Here is a 21,855-nt window from a genome sequence, read left to right as displayed (position 1 = left end):
ACACTCCTTTGCATTTCCTTATCGTGTTTAGGAGTACCCGTAAGTCTAGTTTCCACTAATGATGTGTTGGAATCATATCTCATGTCTGTTCTTTCTAGAAGATCCCTAAAATGTGAAAATCTTTTTGGGGTTTCATTAAATCGGTCTTCTATTTGTGGGGCTTTTGGAGTGATACACATAGAACCTGTTTGATATGGTGGTGGTCTCCTATTTAATATCTCCTCCAGCACCGTATCCTCTGATTCATTGTCACCATAATCTTTTCTCGCTATCTCCACATTATTTCTTTCCTCTGTGCATTTTCGCCTTTCTATTTAATCTATTAATCTGACTAGATACATCCCATCACACATATTAGCATTTCCCCATCTACGCATTCTAGTTTCATGTGTTTCTCCCCACAATCCACGTAATCTACCTCTAGTTCCTCTAGGATTTGCCAACCTTTTTCGCTCTAACTCATGCATCTCGTCTTCCCACTCAGTTAGTGCTTCAAATTAAGTTGGTCTAGGTCTTGGTTCAAGTCTCATCATTTTTTCTCTGAAATTTTGGAAAACTACCTGATTAAAATATCCTACTTCTGGGAATGCTAATGCACCATCATTTTTGGTATATCTAGTCCAATTCTCTAACCATATACATGTATGATAGCCAAATTTTGTCATCATATAAGAAGCAGGCGTTTTCGGAGGAGGTAATAATATTCCCTCCCTTGTTACTATCGTTTTGTCTGTTTTAAATAAATTTTTCAATTTCTGAAACCATGAAGGTTTCTTCCTTTCCTCTCCGTAATAGAAATCCATTTTTCTGAATATTTCCTGTCTTTCAAAAGATTGCGCACTCTTCCGTGTACTGCTTTGTAACACCAGCCTAACGCAGCGTGGTTCACACTATCGTACCAATTAGAACAAGATACGTTTCACTAGCGTTTAACCAATTACTTTGCTGCTTTCGCTGATGCACCAATCAGCTCTTACTCTGGCTTGGTCACGAGGACCAATCCCTGCGTGACACTTTTGACGTCAGCAGTGCTCCGTCTTTTGCAGCACCGACTGACCCCTCCTTTACAAGGTTTATCGAGAAGCCGTATTTACACCTTTATACAACTGAATCTGTTAGTATCTTACACAAAACCACTCCATTCATCTGTTTCGCTATACTAACTTTTCTCAATCGCACAAGTATTCTGTATTTCCAGTAGACAGCGCTTACCTCTTCTCTACCACAGAATTTTACACCCGCTGATAAAGCAGCGATTACCTCTACCTTTAACCTTCTCGCAAGCTCGGGTTAAACTCTATTACTCTCTCAGCAGTAAGTTTTAGATCAGGATACACAATGATCCCTGTACTTGAAGGCTAAGATTTTATAGACTGTCCTCGCTATTCAATTATCCTTTGACACGTAGGTTCCCTATACTTGTGATGTACGACGACACCACTTGGGATATACGACGATACCAGTACTTTGAAACAGACTATACGATGTGCGACTTCACTCGCCACACTTCCTCTGCCTGCAGACAGAGGCACCAGCTTCTCGCAATACTCGTAAGCCTTTTCCAGACTACATTTAACGTAACGCAAACTCAACAGATGTTAGTCATAATTCTGTACACCAAATCTCTGACATTGACCTATACATTATCCTAGCTAATTCTATAGCAACCAATGCTCTGCTATCAAGCAAATAACTGTTGCAGCGCATCTCCGGAAATAATTTCCAAAACTAACATTACCTTTCCCTGAAATAGCCAATCATACACTTATTCACCAGTATGGCTCATAACACTGTAAATCTCTCATACACACTTTCTTCTATTTCATGGATCGGTAAGAATCTAAGGAGAGTTGCTGCATTAGCGGAGTGGCTAAATCTTACTAATTATTTATAATATATACATCTGCAGTTTAATTCATTTACCATGGTTATTATCAACGAGAAAATTATTTAAACACACCACCATTATTGGCGATAAATCTGCTAGTAAAAATTAGGCTAAGGATGAACAAGACCAGCTTAATTCTTCATTTATCTAATTTTTATTTAAAGAAAATTCTCCTAGTATAATCAATATTTATTCACTTTAAATTCATTTTATTGTGATCAGTCATAAAAGAAGAAAGGAAATTTAACTCATACATTTATTTTCATGTAATTCTGATTTTAAGGAAAATTAATACAGAATTTGATGTTCATAAGACACAAATTTTAGAAAAGACAAATAGTTCCCAAAGTCCATTTCTTCATCCTATCTAACTATTTTCCCCCATCTAAAGACTCCGTACTCACTCAAACAAAGTTTAAAGTAAAAAAATCAAAGTCCTTACACTCCAAGGAAATTCAGCATTCCGGCAGCATGTCAGGATACACAGATAGAAATCGAAAAGAGAGCTTTTTTCTAAACTCCAGACTTATACTTTTCTACACTTTTCTCCTTGTTAAACTATCTAAAATCTGAAACATTTGGGGTGTCCGATGATTTTTATTGGCTGTTCCAAGGGGTGGATGAGCATAACCTCATCATCTTCTTACTTTACTTCCGTCGAGTCAGCTAAATGAATTCGACTATTGTCTTTGGGTAAACTGGTTCCTACATGTCCACACACAATAGGCAATGTAGCACACAGTGACTGGCATCCCACTAGATGAGCATCATTGACGTAAGGGAAATCACTGTCCCTACTTTCATCCACACATTCATACATGAATGATGAAAGACATGAGACAGCAGTGCGTTACTGGATGTTTATTGCACATTCAGTGTAGTTTTACAGCTGGAGTGGTACAGGCCATGCCAAGCACACCACACAATATGGGCCCGTGGAGGGCCAGCCAGAGTCCATCCGGGAATGACAGGTACTGCGGAAGAGGAAGGGTACCGTCTGCAGTATGGTCGCCGTGTCATTGGGCATCAAACAGGATATGGTAGTCCATGTCTTGGTCCAAGGTGAGTGCAGCGGAGTGTATCAGGGATCAGTGGGAGGTCATGAGACCATGTGCGGCACCCAGCAGAAACAGGCCAGGTAGCGGAAATTAATTCTAGTGTCTCCTTCTGACAACAATCCCGTCCACGTACTCGTCCTTGTATGTGTGCTCTGCACCACCTGTGGGTGATGCAGTAAGGGCTGCGGCACTGTGTGCCACTGACACATCAGGGGCCAGAGGTGGATTGATGACCGCACTGTGTGGCAGTGACACATCAGGTGCCAGAGTGGATATGACTGCTGCACTGTGAGGCACTGACACACCAGGGGGCGAAGATGTGGACGGTGTGGGGGCAGCAGCATTCATCAGCGTTACACCTTGTGGCAGCAATGCCATGATGAGGATCTGCAGGGCATGGTAGATTCCAACTACACTACGCTGATGAGCAGCGGTGGCTGCCATCCTTTCCGCCTCCATCCACACCATGTCCTCCATGAGCCTCCGCATGTGTGCCAGCACACGGCTGGAAACGCTGGAGCCAGTCTGGGTGGACAGGTGTTCTTCTCTCCGCGTCATGACTCCAGTGATGTCCCGGGGAAAACATGGCGGGCAGCTAGTTTGCCGATCGCGGGTGTCCGAGACGTGGGTGGCGTATTAGGCGATGTGGAGCTTCTGGGCGGCTAGAATCGCGGCGAAAGTGTAGGCGGGCAGGTCCTACCTGATTTTCATATCTATTTGCTATTTTTCGAAGCAGACTGACACCGCGCGGTGTTGCGGTGAGTGTAGGCGGTGTATGGCGGCTTGGATCGGGGAGAGCTCACCAGGTCAGGAGGAGGCGGAGGCGGAGCCAACAGCGGGGAGCGAGCTCTGTAGCAGAGCAGCAGCTGAGGTAGGGAGAGGCAGGCGAGCTGCCTCGAGGATATTGTTTCGTGGTGTGGGGGCTCCTGGCAGAGGCAGAGCTAAAGAGGAGGAAGTTTTGAAGGAAGCCCGCGACCAGCACCCTGCAGGGGCCCAATTGTCAGACGGTAGTATGGGAGGTAAGGAGGGCAGAGGAAGTGCAGATTGTTTGGCTGCAAATAAAATGAATAAAATTATAGCTAAAAAGAGGCCACCAGATACATCTTAAGGAGTGCAGGGAGGGGAGCGTCAGAAGTAAATTTAGGAGTAAATTTACAAATGAAAGAAGCAGGTGCTTGGAGTACCAAGGTACAGGTTGAAGATAGTAAAGGAAGTACAGGAACTAAGCCTAAGAACACCATTAAAAAATACATTAAGCAAGGCAATAGGTGTAACAAGTCCGGCAAGACAGGAATACTAGAGCAGAAGGTAAAAATTACCCCCTCCCTTACTTCCTTCTGTAAAACCCTGCCCAAAACTTTGATATTGCAGAGAGAATCATTTCCTGCCATTTCAGCTGCTTTAGAAACACCTAAGGGCGAGCAGATAAGTCAGGCAGAAGTGGGGGGTTTTTGTGTTCAACAGGGTGTCCCGGCCGAAATTAACTTGTTAGTCAAATCATTTGAGTCCCAATAGATACCAAGTTCTGGACACAGATATGGAGGGGGAGATTCAAATAATTTCGAATAAAGCGGTGTTGGGGGGAAGTATAGAAGGGAGCATAGAGCACATGATTTCGTGTGATGAAACCTCCCCACTCCCTGGACCATCGAGAAGTAGGGGTGCATCAGGTAGTGAAGAGGGAGTGCCTAAGAGTCCCCCAGTGCAGGAAGATCTGGATGTTTCGGTTATTGCTCTTCTAAAGAAGCTGGATATTGACATGCATAAGGGTTTTGAGGAGTCCAAAGTAAATCAGGAAGGGATCAGAGAGGCTTGTTGCTTATTGAAAGCTAAATTTGATAAGTTGAGCTTGCGTACGGTGGCGTTGGAGCTGCAGGTTAAAGAAATCAGGAGGAAAGTGTTGGAGAATAGCAAAGAATTAGAAAATGCCAGGTTTAGGGATAGGGAGCACGAGGAACGGCTAGAAAGATTGGAAAATATGCAACGAAGAAACAATTTTAAAAATTTGAAGTTGCCAGAGGGTAAAGAAGGATCTGATTTAAAAAGGTATGTGGTACAGTTGTTAAAAACAGAGTTGGAGCTAGAAGAATCAGAGGATCAGATTGCAATGGATATTTAGAGGATACATCGTGATCCCTTTAGGTTGAATCCAAACCGCTCTAAACCTAGGAGAATTTTGATAAATTTTCGGACGTATAATTTGAAGGAGAAAATCTTGGCGGCTGCTCTGAAAAAGAACGCTATAATGGTAGATGGAGCGAAAGTGGAGGTTAGGTCAGACTTGTCAACTGTAACTGCGAACAGGCAGTGGGGGCTAGGCAAGCGGATCGAGCCTTTAATAAGCCTGGGAGCCACTGTACAATTACATTTTCCGGCTTTCTTAAAAGTTATGTGGAAGAATAAAATGCATATTTTCCGGTCTGTAGAGGACGTAGATGGTTTCCTGGAGCAGTGTCAAGGTGAGTCTATGTAGTGTATGCAGTTAACTAGCTAAATTGGATAGGTGCACAACCAATGTTCGTTTGTGTTTAAAGCAAGATTAATAGTAATTTCAAAAGGTAGGGTGCTGCCTGCAGGTAACGTATCCGTCCGTAATACGTTTCATGAAATGATAATAAGTGCATACATCAGTTGTGAATGCATCCCTGATTGAGGGCACTCCTTAGGTTCTTAGATAACAGACTCCTTTGTGTTTGTTATATGTTTTCGTTTATTTTCAAAGAAAATTTCATATCAGATATTGTACTTCATATCGTTTTCACAAATGAAATATAGCCAATTACCCACCGAGCACCCGCCGTCAGCACGTTTGCACATACATGATATGTCTGTAATGATGTTTGAGATTTGACATAATTTTGTGTTTTGACAAACTATAGTGATATTAGGAACTATGTGGTAATTGGCTATATTTCATTTGTTTATACAGCAGATCTCCTTGAAAAAGGGCTTCCAGAGCCCGAAATGCATTTGAGTTACTATGAATAATTATGGATGAATCAAGATTGACATTTATGGCTCAAATGTGAAAACGATATGAAGTACAATATCTGATATGAAATTTTCTTTGAAAATAAACGAAAACATATAACAAACACAAAGGAGTCTGTTATCTAAGAACCTAAGGAGTGCCCTCAATCAGGGATGCATTCACAACTGGTGTATGCAGTTAAGGCAGGTACATGTGATAGACTAGTAGAATGCATGCCGCGCAGAAGTATAGCTTTCAGAGTTGTGAGTATAGTTTAAAGGGACTGTCCACCGTCCGTCGTAGGTACCCGAAGGGCCAAGGAAGGGCCATAGGAAAGTTGGTTGGGTTTTCCAGGGTGGGGGGTGGGTCACAGTGGAGCAGTAGGGTAGGGGGTGGGGGAGGTAGGGAGGTGGGTATGGGGGAAAATGTGAAAAAGTCCTCAGAAGCTTTCTCTCCGCTAGGCGGTTTGAGATTGGTCACTGGGTGTGTTATGAAAGGGGGTAGTTTGTCGGAGTTAACACTCCTGTCATGGAAAGTAAATGGTCTACGTGTAAAGTCAAGGAGGGACCTAATTTTGAAATATTTGAGGGACTCCCCAGCTCATATTATGATTTTGCAAGAGACTCATTTAACTGGGGTGGAGAGTAAACAACTTTTTTCGTCGCAGCGTTGGCTTTTTATACTCCGCAACTGGCAGTCACTAAAGGAATTGCAGTTTTGGTTAGACAAGGGGTAGACTGTTTAGTTGAGGGTGAAGTGGCAGATGCCAAGGGTAGATGGTTGATTGTGAGTCTTAAGATAAAAGGCCAGTTGTTTAATATTATTGGGCACTACGGTCCAAATCAAGATGATGTAGGGCCTTTAGATGAGCTGGTCAGGGAAGCACTACATTTTTCGGGTAAAAATTTTCTGGCAGGTGATTTTAATACAGTGCTGGACCATAAGTTAGATCGATCATCTAATAGTAGGTCTCTGGCGAATATGAAAATGTCAAATAGAGTGAAGGGACTGATGGTCCAGTCAGGATTATGTGATATTTGGAGACAGAGGTCTGGTCAGCTACTAGGTTACACTTTAAATAATAAAAAGTATAGTCACAGATCGCGGATAGATTTTTTTTAATAGATTTCAGATTGATGGACTGCATGACACAGGCAGCCCATGTAGGTGTTCATCTCTAGGACCATTCAGCTGTCATTCTGTCTTTAAAGGTCGGAAGCGGTACTTTGGGTTCAACCTGGAGGTTGGATCGCACAGTTCTTTATGATCAGGAAGCCCTGGTTAGTTTGTGTCAGGAGACTGAAGTTTCTTTAGATAAGAATGTGGGGTCAGCAAAGATTGAGATCGTTTGGGAGACATGCAAGGCTTTTCTGCAAGGTAGGCTAGGTGCTTTGGGAGCTAAAAAAAGGAGAATATACTTTAACAGAGTAGATGAACTGGAAAAGAAAATCCGTGAGCGTGAGGCAGAGGTAATAAGTATTGGTGGCTTTGAAGTGGAGGAAAGGATTGTGCAGGAGTTGGTTGAGCCAAAAGCAGAGTTGGTGGCTGTTCTAAGTCATAGGGTCAAGGAGAAGTGGGACGCCAGTCAATTGGCACATTTCGAGTATGGAGAGGGGAGTAGTAAATTGCTAGCCTGGATGGCGAGAAAGGATCGGGTACGGAATTTGATCAAGGAAGTGAAAGAGGGGGAGTCTGGGCGGGTCGTTACGGATACTAAGGGCATAGCGGAAGCATTTTACAGATACTTTGAGTAAGTTTATAGAGAGGATCTTAATCCAGATGTACAGGTAGTAGGGGGTTGGTTAAAGGCGATGAAATCACTGTCGGAGGAGCTTCAGGAAGCTCTGAATCAGGAGATATTGCAGGTAGAAGTGGAAGGCGTGATCAAGCAGGTGAAGAAAGGGAAGGCACCAGGGCCTGATGGACTTCCTGCGGAGGTCTACAAGGTGCTGATTGGTATTCTAGCACCTATTTTAACACAATTATTTAATGCGTTTTTTTTTGGGAAAGGCCTCTCTCCCGCTCTCATGGAATGAGGCGAATATTATACTACTGCCTAAACCTGGAAAGTCACCAAAGTACATGTACTCATACAGGCCGATTTCACTATTGAACTGTGATTACAAGCTTTTTGGAAAGATCATGGCGGATAGTCTTAGTAAAGTTGTCTCCCAGCTAGTTCACGAAGACCAGAAAGGTTTTATCAAGGGTAGGTACCTGAAGGAACTAACTTTCTCCCTCATAGGGAGTATAGATGTGGCCTCTGCTCATAATCTTCCCATGGCGGTTATCGAGCTGATTGCCGCCAAGGCGGTTGATCGAGTGAACTGGATATACCTACAGGCCTTGATAAAGCATCTTAAGTTGGGTGTAAATTTTAGTTCGGTTTTGGCACTATTATATCACTCCCCCACGTCCAGGGTATTAGTGAACGGGACATTAACTCAGCCAATACAAGTAATGAGAGGTACCAGACAAGGGTGTCCCCTTTCTCTCCTTTTATTTGACCTTTACATTGAACCTCTAGGATTAGAGAAGCAGAGAGGATCCCCCCGTTCGAATTTGAGGGATGGTCAAGGAAGATCGGGCTGTATGCCGACGATATAGTTATCTTAACCTCTAAGCTGCAGCAGTCGATGGATTGCTTAGTTGAACTAACAAAGGAGTTTGGGGCTGTCTCTGGATACCTTATAAATGCTGACAAAACAGAGGTTATGTTTTGGAATTTAGCTGCAGAGGGTATAGCCTGCAAATCGGAGATAAGTTATCTAGGAGTGCGGATAACACAAGATATACGGGAGCTTACTAAAGTTAACTTTGTTAGAGTTAGGAAGGAGATCTCTGCTGCTCTGCGAAGGTGGGCGCATCTCCCGTTAACGCTGTTTGGCCGTGTCAATTTGCTGAAGATGATGGTCCTATCTAAGATAACTTTTTTGTTTGATTCACTGCCTCTTTTATTTGAGAAAGACTGGTCTGTAAGACTTCAGAGCGAGATAGGGTCATTCATTTGGGCTTCAAGAGGGTCCCGCCTGTCATGGAAGAAGATTAGGAGAAAACTTTTGAAGGGAGGGCTGGCGGCCCCGGACTTTCAGATTTATTCATGGGCTTTTTTGTTCAAGAATTGTAGAATTTTGTTGGGTGCGCCGGGGAGTTCAGTTATAGGGAAATTGTTGTCTGTGCTGCTCAGAATGGAGAATATTAAGCAGCATGGCTTTATGTACAAATTTGCCGATCCAAAGTACTTTAAAAAGATTAGATTAAGAGTGCTGAAAGATCTAGCTGCGGCCTGGTTTAAAATCAGGAGGGTAGCGAAAATTCCGTACTACAGTTCCATGGCTTCGATCTGGGATACGCCAGGATCCCCTCCCTGGTCCAAGGATGCGTTGGCAAAGGCAATGAGAGTGGATGGACCGCAGAAGTGGGAAGATCTATTTCCGGAGGGCACCCTGGCTCCATGGGGGTATTGCGAGCAGGAGTGGGGCCTGAAATTCTCCAGGTTTAAATACTTGCAGATTCAAAGCTGGGCGGCGGGTAAGGAAAACCTAATCGGTCACCACAATGACTTTGAAGAGAAGTTCGGGTCAGAACTGCAGATCAAAAAAGAAGTCGCGCTGTGGTATTGGTCAATACTGGAGATGGAGGATGGCTCTTTTACGCTGCCGGAGATTGCTTCAGAAAACCAATGGCAAGTAACAATGTCGATACTGTACAAAGTTGTTAAACCTGCAAATTTAAGGAGAAATCACTTGTTCACCCTCCACAGGGCATATTGGTCTCCCAGAAAACTTTCGAAGTTTAAGACCGGCAGAATGGTGGTGTGTCCTAAATGCAAGAGTCCTAACGAGGATGATCTACATATGTTCGTGACCTGCCCAGCGTTAAAGGAATTTTGGGAGGCTGTAAGTACATGTCTGCCATCAGCTCTGGGCCGGCAGATCAAGGTAAGCCCTGAACTTGTCATGTCTGGATGATTGGACTTACAAGGTAAGGGCTTAGATGACAATGCAAAACTTGTGTTTTACGCTACATTACTGGCTCGGAGAGAGATCTGTAAAATGTGGGTTTCTGGAGACCCCCCAACAGAACTGAATTGGATAAGATCTATGAGAGCTATTGCTAAGTTGGACATTGTGGATCGGCATAAAAAAAGATATAGATTTTGGACTCCCTTTTTGTTATGTTTTGGGTGAAGGGTTAGGTTGCAGATAAATAGGTGTGATAAGTCCTATGATTAAGCTTTTCTCTGATCTCGGTTGGCTTCTAGTCTTGAGGAAGACCGGTTAAGGTGGTAAACTTCCTCCAAAGAGCAGAGCTAACATATGAGATGAGTAGCCCAAGGGCGGTATTGTGGAACTCGGGGTGGGGAGAAGGTGAATGAGGACAAAAAAAAAATTACTCCAGCGATGTCAGTCAGGGCTCGTTGGAGACCATGAAGCAGGCCATGGGTGTCAGTTAGGGACTGGAGCTGGTCCCTGATGGGACCTAGACACCCATGGATGGTGTCCAGTTTGGTAGCCATGAGGCTGAACCCCACCCGCACCTGCTCAGCTGTCTCCCTCTGGCCCTCCAGCACACGGCGTTGGAAGGCCATGGTTTGTTCCTGGGGGTCTTGGGAGACTGCTGACGCTGTGGGTGCCTCCTGCTAGGGTCATGACCCAGAGTCATTGTGAGTGTGAACTGTGCTCTGCTTGATTGTGCATGTGTGCCATTGTGGCCCTCTCCACCCGTCCCCCCAGTACCTGGTGGTCACTCACCCTGTTGCGGTTGTGTTGTGTCCTGTTGAGCAGTGTCCAGTCCCCGACTCTGGCCACAGTCTCCACACTGATGACTGTTGACACGACCTCCTCCATGTCATCCAGCATGAACTGTGGTGCTGGGCTCCCACCTCCAGTCTGCATTGCTGCCTTCTGGTTGGCTTCGAGTTTCTCCTTGGTCTTTCGCTTGATATCAATCCATCGCCTCTTGGCCTCGTCCATTGACCACTTGTGCTCTCCGACGGCATTCACCTTGTCCACGATGTCCCGATATATCCCATTTTTGGTTCCCAATGACACGTTGGCCGTGACAACCAGTTGTTGAAGGTGTTTCATCACTTCCGTAATCAGGATCCTGTTTTCCTGCGGACTGAACTTCGTCTTTCTCTTCCTCTTCTTGTCCTTGCCCTTCCCTGTCCCTGAGGTCCCACGCTGGTCATCCAGGGTGCTTGTGGGGTTGGGCTCGTCCTCTGCGTCTGGTCCGGCTGCGTCCATGGTGCTTGGGTGTTGATCAGTTTGTGTCTGGGTGTTTTTTCTACTTTTATAGTGATTTTTTCCGCCTGGCATGTGTGTATTGCAGGCCTGGCGCTGCTTATCGCTGATTTTCTCATTGCGCTTTGGCCCATCACATGTTTTTTCGAGTTGAGGTTTGTGTTTTTATCTCCGTCGAGGTGGTTGTAACTCGGACATTTGCCGCGGTTTCGGCAGACTATCGCATGGTACCGCCTTGTTGTGAATTGCACGTTAACACAGGGTTATTTTCCCACGATTGGCTGCGTAGTGTAAAGGTGTGGTAGCTTTTTTTGGTGATGTTTAGCACACGTTCTTGTGAATATACCCCATAGATAGATGGGGAAGACGGTGGAAATGTGCCCTTCTCTTTGTGACATCACAATTTTTACTGTGTGACAGACTTGAATAACTGTATTTACTATTCACACTAAAATAAGTATATTATTTTATGATAGCAATTCTGCAAACATCACTAAACAGCAAGTGTCTAAATCAAACTAAAGGTTCTGCATGTGGTCCTCGACCAACCACATCATGTTTGCATCCTTTGCTGTGAGCTCACTTTTCTAAGAGGTGCTAGCCCTTGTCAAGCATATCACCTTACCACAAAATAAGAGGAATAAACTTGAGCAAAAAAAGTATTGCTGCCACCTTCCCCTCTGAAATAAAGGTTGTGTGGCTCGGTAAAGCAGTGATGAATGCATGCCTCCAGTTGCTGTTCTCCTGCCATTGCTAGTCTCAGGACTGAGGAAAAAATACGAAGAACAAAAATAAAGAAATAAAAGGAATGAATAATAAAAAAAGGAAAGCAGCAGGCAAAATAGTGTGAAGCAAAAAAGAAAAAAAACAAAGTCAAGTCAGAGCCAACACCAGAGGTGGTACTGGTCTTCTTGAAGGTAGGAGCACAACTCTGGTATCTTCATGTACACTCCCAAGTTGATGCATGTTCTGCTTCTATGTGTTGATAACGATTTTGTGAGATTTCTGTATGTGATCACACTATCTGTGCATATTTGTCCTGTGACTGGCAGAACATGGACGAGATGTGAGGGGAAATTTCACAAGGCAAAATAAGACATTAATGTTGTGTAAAATGTGGCACGTTGTTCCGAAAAGCATTGCGAGATCCTGATCTTGATGTGAAGGCCAATTTCCACGTCATATACATAGTTCTAGTGTGAAATATATGTATTTCACATGAAAAAAAAGATTTGATTTTGCCCAGATCCCGGGTATTGTTACATGTTTGGAATTTTAGTTTAAGTGAACGTTACGCACTTAATGTTGGTGGCACTTAACTTTGGAGATAAATAGACCTCACATCAATTGAATCCTCTGTTTACATACCTTCCTTAAGGGACTCTTAATGAATATTGGGGCGTAAACAACTAAAAGAAAGTTGTAATAAATTGGTGGGAAAGTTAGAGATATTGGGTAAACGAAATTGTTGATAAAAATATTGCTTATTGAATACTTCTGAACCTTTCTATCGATTTATCAAAACTTCCTTTTATTTGGGTACACCTCCTAACTTGTTTGTACATTTCCGAATCATACTTTGGCAACATGAATAATAATGTGCCCCTTTCCCAGGACAACGAGTACACACTGTTAATGGCAAGGAGACATCAAAATCACAGGCTTCAGAAATAATTGTCATAGGCTGGTACAGAATCCAATTAACTAATTAATAGGCTAAACAGATGCTGAACTGCTTTATTTCATAGAATAATTCTAAGACAGGAAATAGGCAAGGCTCAGAGAGTAATTAACAACTGTCTGTAAATGTCTCCGAACTTAACAATGCTATAATGTCATTAAGTGAAATTAAATACATGAATGCAAAACACTGTTAGAGTAAAAATGGACGTTAGGTTCAAATTTACGTCCCGACGATAAGATTGATACTGATCGGTGCATAGCATTATCTTAGGAAAAGTAACAGACATAGATTGTGCATTACGCAGTGAGGGCCAGAACCCACCATTTCTGCATACCACAATGGGTCAGAAATTAAGCTTACCGAGTCCGCTCTCCTCCTGGCAGCCGAAGTGTTGAGGGCTGCGGCTGATGAAGGTAGGACCATGGCCTTGATTCTGCTGGACCTAACTGCAGAATTCGACACGGTGTCCCAAGGCCTCCTACTTGAGAGGTTACGGGAAGTCGGAGTGGGAGGTGTCACGTGGATTTGTCTGAAGAATTTTCTGGAAAATAGATCCTTCCAGGTTTTGCAACATCCTTTCAGTTCCAGAGTCTGTCCTTTAATCCAGGGGGTGCTTCAGGGATCAGCTCTCAGCCCCACCCTGTTTAACATTTATATGCGCCCACTGTAAATATTGTTCTGAGACATGGAATTAAGCTGGTGTCATATGCTGATGAAACTCAGCTAGCTGTGACCCTGGAACAGAAGGAATCTGGAAGGGCTGCTGTTACATTCTGCTTTGATTTCTTCCTCTTACTCCTTCCCCTTTAATGGTGTGAGACCTGTATCCTTCATATTCTGGTTCTCAGAACTTTCCTGGTGATGCATTCTGTGTCTTTAAATCAGTTGCATCTGGACTCTGAAGCTATATGTATGATGCTGTGCTGATGAATAAAGCTTCTTGGATTTTAACCTGTTTCCTGGATTTCTACAAATTTTGGCGACGAGGGCTCCAGCCATCTACAGCACAGGAGCGGAGTGAACCCTATTTTAATTCTTCTGGGACTATTTTAAGACTTTTATGGTTATTTTGCCCTCCAATCTTTGAAGAAAAATTTTACATTGGAACTGTGCCTTCTTGGATTTATTTCTCTCTTTTCCTCACTGCCTGAGAGAATTTACCTTGTGTTTTTCTGCAATTTACTTCAAATTTCGACTTGTGCATCTTTCAAGTCCTTCTACCGGCTCAACGCGTTACTTAAGAATCCTAGCCTGCTGCCTGGATACCAAAACACTGAACTGTAGAACTCGCTCCCTGAAGCGAAGATTACAGCCTGCTGCCTGGATACCAAGACGCCGAGCTGAGCGAACGAAGCATCAAGACGTCAGCGCTTCTTGTTGGAACCAAGCTGCGAGACGTCAACGCTGCCTAGCAACCAACCTTCCATTAGTCAATGCTGTTTGTTCGCGTCATCTCACCATTTCCTAGCAACCGATGCATTCATTTCCTGACACGCATTGTTTACAAATACACGCAGCGCGTGTAACGTCTTACGTCTGACGCTGCGTGCAACGTGCCGCCATTTTGTTTTATAACATTTTGTCACCTAGCAACGATCGCGGCATTACTGACTTGCCGGCTAATAACGAAGGAGCTACGGTATTGCCGGCAATAACTAAGAAGTTGCTGTATGGTATTTGACAGCGTTTCCTTTATTTATTCAACAACGCTATTTGACTTTCCAAATCTTTTACTTTGCTGATTCGTTTTGAATTTTTTTTTTCACCCAAATTTTAGAAGGTACTTTGTTTTTCTATCACTTGGAGGAACCTCAACATCTGTTGACTCTCTGATTCCTTATATTTCCTTTACATCTCACAGTATATTTTCCATGATATTGTACAATGTATTTACTATAACATTGTACATCTAGGTATTGTAGTTCACAGTGCATTTCAAAAAATTTCATTTTACATTCTTATATACTATTACTGTTATTTAGTCATTTAAAATGCAATTTGACCCTCCTGCAAAATTTTGACAGATTAAGGGTGACCCTCCTTTGCCTTGGGCAAGATGGAAGGAAGAATTTTTCAATTATATGAGGGCTATTGATGGAGAGCGAATGGGTGCGGAGAGGAAAAAGAGTATATTGTTACATTGCTTGGGCTCAGAAGGGCAAGAAATTTTTAGAACTTTGCCTCTTGTTACTCCTCCTTCTGGAAGTGGTGATAACCTTAATGTTTACTCTGAAGCACTCGCTAGACTAGAAAAAAGATTTAAACCTACTGCTAATATTGCCCTTAATCGTTTCAAATTTTATACCAGGGCACAGAAACAGGATGAATCATTTGATGATTTCCTTACTTCTTTAAGAGCATTAACTTTACGCTGTAACTTTGGTACAATGGCCGATGAAATGATACGTGACCAAATCATTGTTCACGTCAAAAACAAGAAAGTCCAAGATAAATTGTGGTGCTTAGGTGATCCCACTCTGGAAGAAAGCATTGCCATTGCTAAGTCCACAGAGATGTCTGAAAAATGGATGAATATTGTAGAGAAACAGAGTACTAATACTAATAAAACTAATGTTGAGGAAGAAGTATGCATTGTTAAGCCCAAAAATGAAGGGAAAAATGTTACTACTACACATTTGGGTACGAAAAATGTGTCAAGTGGTAATTACAGGAAACCTGATTTTAACAGCAATTCGGTTTCTTGTTTTAGATGTGGAAACAAGTCACATATCGCCTCTTTCCAAGGTTGTCCTGCCCTGAATAGAACTTGTAATATATGTGGTAAAATGGGACACTTTGGGAATGTTTGTAGAGAAAAACGTTTCAATACACAGGGGCGAGCGGGACATCCACGTTCTATTTCTAATTTTCCCACTTCTGCCAAAGTTTCTTCTGTTAATAATGCTGAAACCACAACACAAGAACTTACTAGAGGCTATGTTGTCTCTATCATTCAAAGTGGTACTGTTGTTTCGATTAGTAAGAAATCACCTAAGTGCATGTTTGACATTTTTGGGATTGAGGTTGAATTGATGGTGGATTCAGGATCCCCATGGACCATCATTACAAAACAATATTTTGATGAGATGTTACAGAATGTATGTGATTTTTCTAAGTTACAACCATCTGACATTTTAGCAGAAAGTTTTAATGGAAGCAATATTTCTATTGAAGGATTTTTGTGTGTTCCTTTAACTTTCAGGGGTAGGTTGGCTCACATCAAATTATATATTGCTATCAAGGGTGTAAATGTTCTAGGATGGCAAGATCAATGGGAACTTGGTATCAAGTTAAATCCACGAGCTAAGAATCCCATTGAACTTTGTAGCGACCAGGAGATGGTTAACACCATTATTGATGGGGGAGAGGAGGTTACTTCATTGTGGAGTAGTAAATTTAATGAAGTCTTTTGTGATCAACTGGGGAAGTTGAAAGGGTTTGCACACAAGATAGTGTTAAAAGATGGAGCTATCCCTGTTAAGCAGAAATTAAGTGGTGTACCTCTTAATGTCAGGTCTGAGTTAAAAGATATGCTGGATGACCTATTGAAGGATGACATCATCGAACACATGGGGGTCGATTCCGATCCGGTAAAAAAATCCGGCTTACGATTCGTATTCGTAGCCGATTCCGTACGAATGGGAAACTACCGTCCGACCAGTGAATTCCGATCCGTTACCGTTGATTTCCGTACGATTTGCTACGATCCGTACGATTGACATTCGTATACCCGTACGAATAAGCCTCGGGCAGACCACCGTACGATTCGTAATCAGTCCGTACAAACTCACTATTCCGATTCGGAACGACATGCCTGAGCGAGATACGTACGGGCCAAAGTATTCACGCTTCAACATTGAGTCGTATGGGACATTCGCCTCACTGCAAGCTCCACCAATACATACTACACGCACACCCCTCGGCCAAGCCTACGCGAACACCCCCACCCGCCAACGGCCCGTACCACTCACTCGCACGCACAAGTACGACACGCACACCCCCCCAACAAGGCTACGCGAACACCCCCACCCGCCAACGGCCCGTACCACTCACTTGCACGCACAAGTACGACACGCACACCCCTCGGCCAAGCCCACGCGAACACCCCCACCCGCCAACGGCCCGTACCACTCACTCGCACGCACAAGTACGACACGCACACCCCCCCAACAAGGCTACGCGAACACCCCCACCCGCCAACGGCCCGTACCACTCACTTGCACGCACAAGTACGACACGCACCCCCCCCCCGGCCAAGCCTACGCGAACACCCCCACCCGCCAAGGGCCCGTACCACTCACTCGCACGCACAAATACGACACGCACCCCCCCCCCAACAAGCCTACGCGAACACCCCCACCCGCCAAGGGCCCGTACTACTCACTCGCACGCACAAGTACGACACGCACACCCCTCGGCCAAGCCTACGCGAACACCCCCACCCGCCAAGGGCCCGTACCACTCACTCGCACGCACAAGTACGACACGCACCCCCCCCCCCGGCCAAGCCTACGCGAACACCCCCACCCGCCAAGGGCCCGTACCACTCACTCGCACGCACAAATACGACACGCACCCCCCCCCAACAAGCCTACGCGAACACCCCCACCCGCCAAGGGCCCGTACTACTCACTCGCACGCACAAGTACGACACGCACACCCCCCCAACAAGGCTACGCGAACACCCCCACCCGCCAACGGCCCGTACCACTCACTTGCACGCACAAGTACGACACGCACACCCCTCGGCCAAGCCCACGCGAACACCCCCACCCGCCAACGGCCCGTACCACTCACTCGCACGCACAAGTACGACACGCACACCCCCCCAACAAGGCTACGCGAACACCCCCACCCGCCAACGGCCCGTACCACTCACTTGCACGCACAAGTACGACACGCACACCCCTCGGCCAAGCCCACGCGAACACCCCCACCCGCCAACGGCCCGTACCACTCACTCGCACGCACAAGTACGACACGCACACCCCCCCAACAAGGCTACGCGAACACCCCCACCCGCCAACGGCCCGTACCACTCACTTGCACGCACAAGTACGACACGCACACCCCTCGGCCAAGCCCACGCGAACACCCCCACCCGCCAACGGCCCGTACCACTCACTCGCACGCACAAATACGACACGCACCCCCCCCCCCGGCCAAGCCTACGCGAACACCCCCACCCGCCAAGGGCCCGTACCACTCACTCGCACGCACAAATACGACACGCACCCCCCCCAACAAACCTACGCGAACACCCCCACCCGCCAAGGGCCCGTACTACTCACTCGCACGCACAAGTACGACACGCACACCCCCCCAACAAGGCTACGCGAACACCCCCACCCGCCAACGGCCCGTACCACTCACTTGCACGCACAAGTACGACACGCACACCCCTCGGCCAAGCCCACGCGAACACCCCCACCCGCCAACGGCCCGTACCACTCACTCGCACGTACAAGTACGACACGCACACCCCCCCAACAAGGCTACGTGAACACCCCCACCCGCCAACGGCCCGTACCACTCACTTGCACGCACAAGTACGACACGCACACCCCTCGGCCAAGCCCACGCGAACACCCCCACCCGCCAACGGCCCGTACCACTCACTCGCACGCACAAGTACGAGACGCACACCCCCCCAACAAGGCTACGCGAACACCCCCACCCGCCAACGGCCCGTACCACTCACTTGCACGCACAAGTACAACACGCACACCCCTCGGCCAAGCCCACGCGAACACCCCCATCCGCCAACGGCCCGTACCACTTACTCGCACGCACAAATACGACACGCACCCCCCCCCCGGCCAAGCCTACGCGAACACCCCCACCCGCCAAGGGCCCGTACCACTCACTCGCACGCACAAATACGACACGCACCCCCCCCCAACAAGCCTACGCGAACACCCCCACCCGCCAAGGGCCCGTACTACTCACTCGCATGCACAAGTACGACACGCACACCCCCCCAACAAGGCTACGCGAACACCCCCACCCGCCAACGGCCCGTACCACTCACTTGCACGCACAAGTACGACACGCACACCCCTCGGCCAAGCCCAAGCGAACACCCCCACCCGCCAATGGCCCGTACCACTCACTCGCACGCACAAGTATGACACGCACACCCCCCCAACAAGGCTACGCGAACACCCCCACCTGCCAACGGCCCGTACCACTCACTTGCACGCACAAGTACGACACGCACACCCCTCGGCCAAGCCCACGCGAACACCCCCACCCGCCAACGGCCCGTACCACTCACTCGCACGCACAAGTACGACACGCACACCCCCCCAACAAGGCTACGCGAACACCCCCACCCGCCAACGGCCCGTACCACTCACTTGCACGCACAAGTACGACATGCACACCCCTCGGCCAAGCCCACGCGAACACCCCCACCCGCCAACGGCCCGTACCACTCACTCGCACGCACAAGTACGACACGCACACCCCTCGGCCAAGCCTACGCGAACACCCCCACCCGCCAAGGGCCCGTACCACTCACTCGCACGCACAAGTACGACACGCACCCCCCCCCGGCCAAGCCTACGCGAACACCCCCACCCGCCAACGGCCCGTACTACTCACTCGCACGCACAAGTACAACACGCACCCCCCTCAGCCAAGCCCACGCGAACACCCCCACCCGCCAACGGCCCGTACCACTCACTTGCACGCACAAGTACGACACGCACACCCCTCGGCCAAGCCCACGCGAACACCCCCACCCGCCAACGGCCCGTACCACTCACTCGCACGCACAAGTACGACACGCACACCCCCCCAACAAGGCTACGCGAACACCCCCACCCGCCAACGGCCCGTACCACTCACTTGCACGCACAAGTACGACACGCACACCCCTCGGCCAAGCCTACGCGAACACCCCCACCCGCCAAGGGCCCGTACTACTCACTCGCACGCACAAGTACTGCAAGCACACATAACGCCAACACCAAAACGACCACAAGGACCTTGCTAACAAGTCGCACTACCACACTGAACATGTCTCCTGTGTACACACCTTTGACAATCAATGTCCTGGTCACAGCCAAGCAGCCAAACAGAGGACAAAACCAACACCCACCCCATATAACACCCACACCAAAAATTCAAATTAAGCCACACCCACCATTTGACCAATAAAAGGGACCACACATACAACCCATCATCCTTTGCAACATACCCATGCCTGCGAGGAAACACAGAGCACACCAACAATTCCAGCCACATACCTTCACACATACACCCTATCACATCTACACCAACACCACCTCCTTCACTATCACAAACACACACCCTCATCCATACACACCATCACACCATGAACACACCCAAGAATCCAAAATTCACCAACCCGGAGATGGAGATACTTACTGATGAAGTCATCAGAGTCGACCCACAGCTGTTTGGCGCATTGGTCAGACAGACCAGCATGGCAGAAAGAACACGCCTGTGGGAGAGGATTGTAGACCGGGTCAATGCTGTTGCACCCATCAGGCGCACCAGGGAAGAATGCCAGGCCAGGTAGTACGATCTGCGGAGGATGGTGAAGAAGAAGATGGCACAGGATTACGCCAATGCACACCACACTGGAGGCGGTGGTCCCCGCAGACCTCCTGTATACCAGCCCTGGGAGGAGAAGGTCATGGTCCTACTGCCAGCGGTGGGAGTACATGGAATAGAAGGAGCCATTGAGTCTGGTGAGTGTACAAAAAACACAACTTACATGGGTAGACTAACAACACTGCCCACCAGCATGGGGTGGGTGGCCATGACTCCAAGCAGTACACAACCAAATGGTGGTAGTTGCAAGGGGGAGGCACATAGGGTGCAATGTGTAGGGTAAGAGGCTGCTCTCATGCCATATGTCCCAGGGACACAAACAAGCATAATGCCCAAGGCACAGGGATAGGTAAAGATCACACAAGATACTAGACCACAGCTGCTAAATATTAACATTTTGCTGACACACCTTTCAGAGATGCATCATTTTGTGACAAAGTAAGGCAGTGTAGCAAGAGAGCAAGCACAATCTACCTGTCTCCATCCCTGTCTCGCCCTCTGTCTCTGTCACCCTCTCCCTCTGTCTCCCTCTTCCTCTGTCTCCCTCTGTCTCCCCCTCCCTCTGTCTCCCTCTGTCGCCCTCTGTCGCCCTCTCCCTCTGTCGCCCTCTCCCTCTGTCTCCCTCTGTCGCCCTCTGTCGCCCTCTCCCTCTGTCTCCCTCTCCCTCTGTCTCCCTCTGTCTCCCTCTGTCGCCCTCTCCCTCTGTCTCCCTCTGTCGCCCTCTCCCTCTGTCTCCCTCTCCCTCTGTCTCCCTCTGTCTCCCTCTGTCGCCCTCTCCCTCTGTCTCCCTCTCCCTCTGTCTCCCTCTGTCTCCCTCTGTCACCCTCTCCCTCTGTCTCCCTCTCCCTCCCCCTCCCTCTCCCTCCCCCTCCCTCTGTCGCCCTCTCCCTCTGTCGCCCTCTCCCTCTGTCTCCATCAGTCAGTGTTTGTCCCTCGGTCACCTCAACGCACATCCCTGGGGCACACACACAGTTGCACACAAGCACTGCACAGGCCTCACAAACTCCATAGAGCTGAATGTTAAGGGATGTCTCACAAGTACCAGCAAGCATCTGCCATGTGCCTGTAAGACAGCCACCATTTGCTGTCAACACTGTACTGTGTCAGGACACATATCTCAGAAAGCTCTATAGTACACAATGGGCACAGGTGTAGGCAGCACAAGTCCCTCCTGTGCTCATTGCCAACACAAACATCAGGACAAGGTCACACATCCTGTGCACAAACACAAATCCAACATAATGGCAGCATGCCACATGAGGGGACAGCCAAAACATGAACAATGGACGCTTGCAATTCGCAAACAAAGTAATAGCATGGCCTGTTGTACACACCCCTTACAGAAACTGATCCCCGGGGGACAGGCGTTGTATTGCAACACTGTCCCAATTGCCATGTACCACAACAAAACACGTACTCATATG

The sequence above is a fragment of the Lissotriton helveticus genome, chromosome 10 (assembly GCF_964261635.1).
Source record: "Lissotriton helveticus chromosome 10, aLisHel1.1, whole genome shotgun sequence".
Classification (NCBI taxonomy): Eukaryota; Metazoa; Chordata; class Amphibia; order Caudata; family Salamandridae; genus Lissotriton; species Lissotriton helveticus.
Note: the sequence above shows the minus strand (reverse complement) of the source record.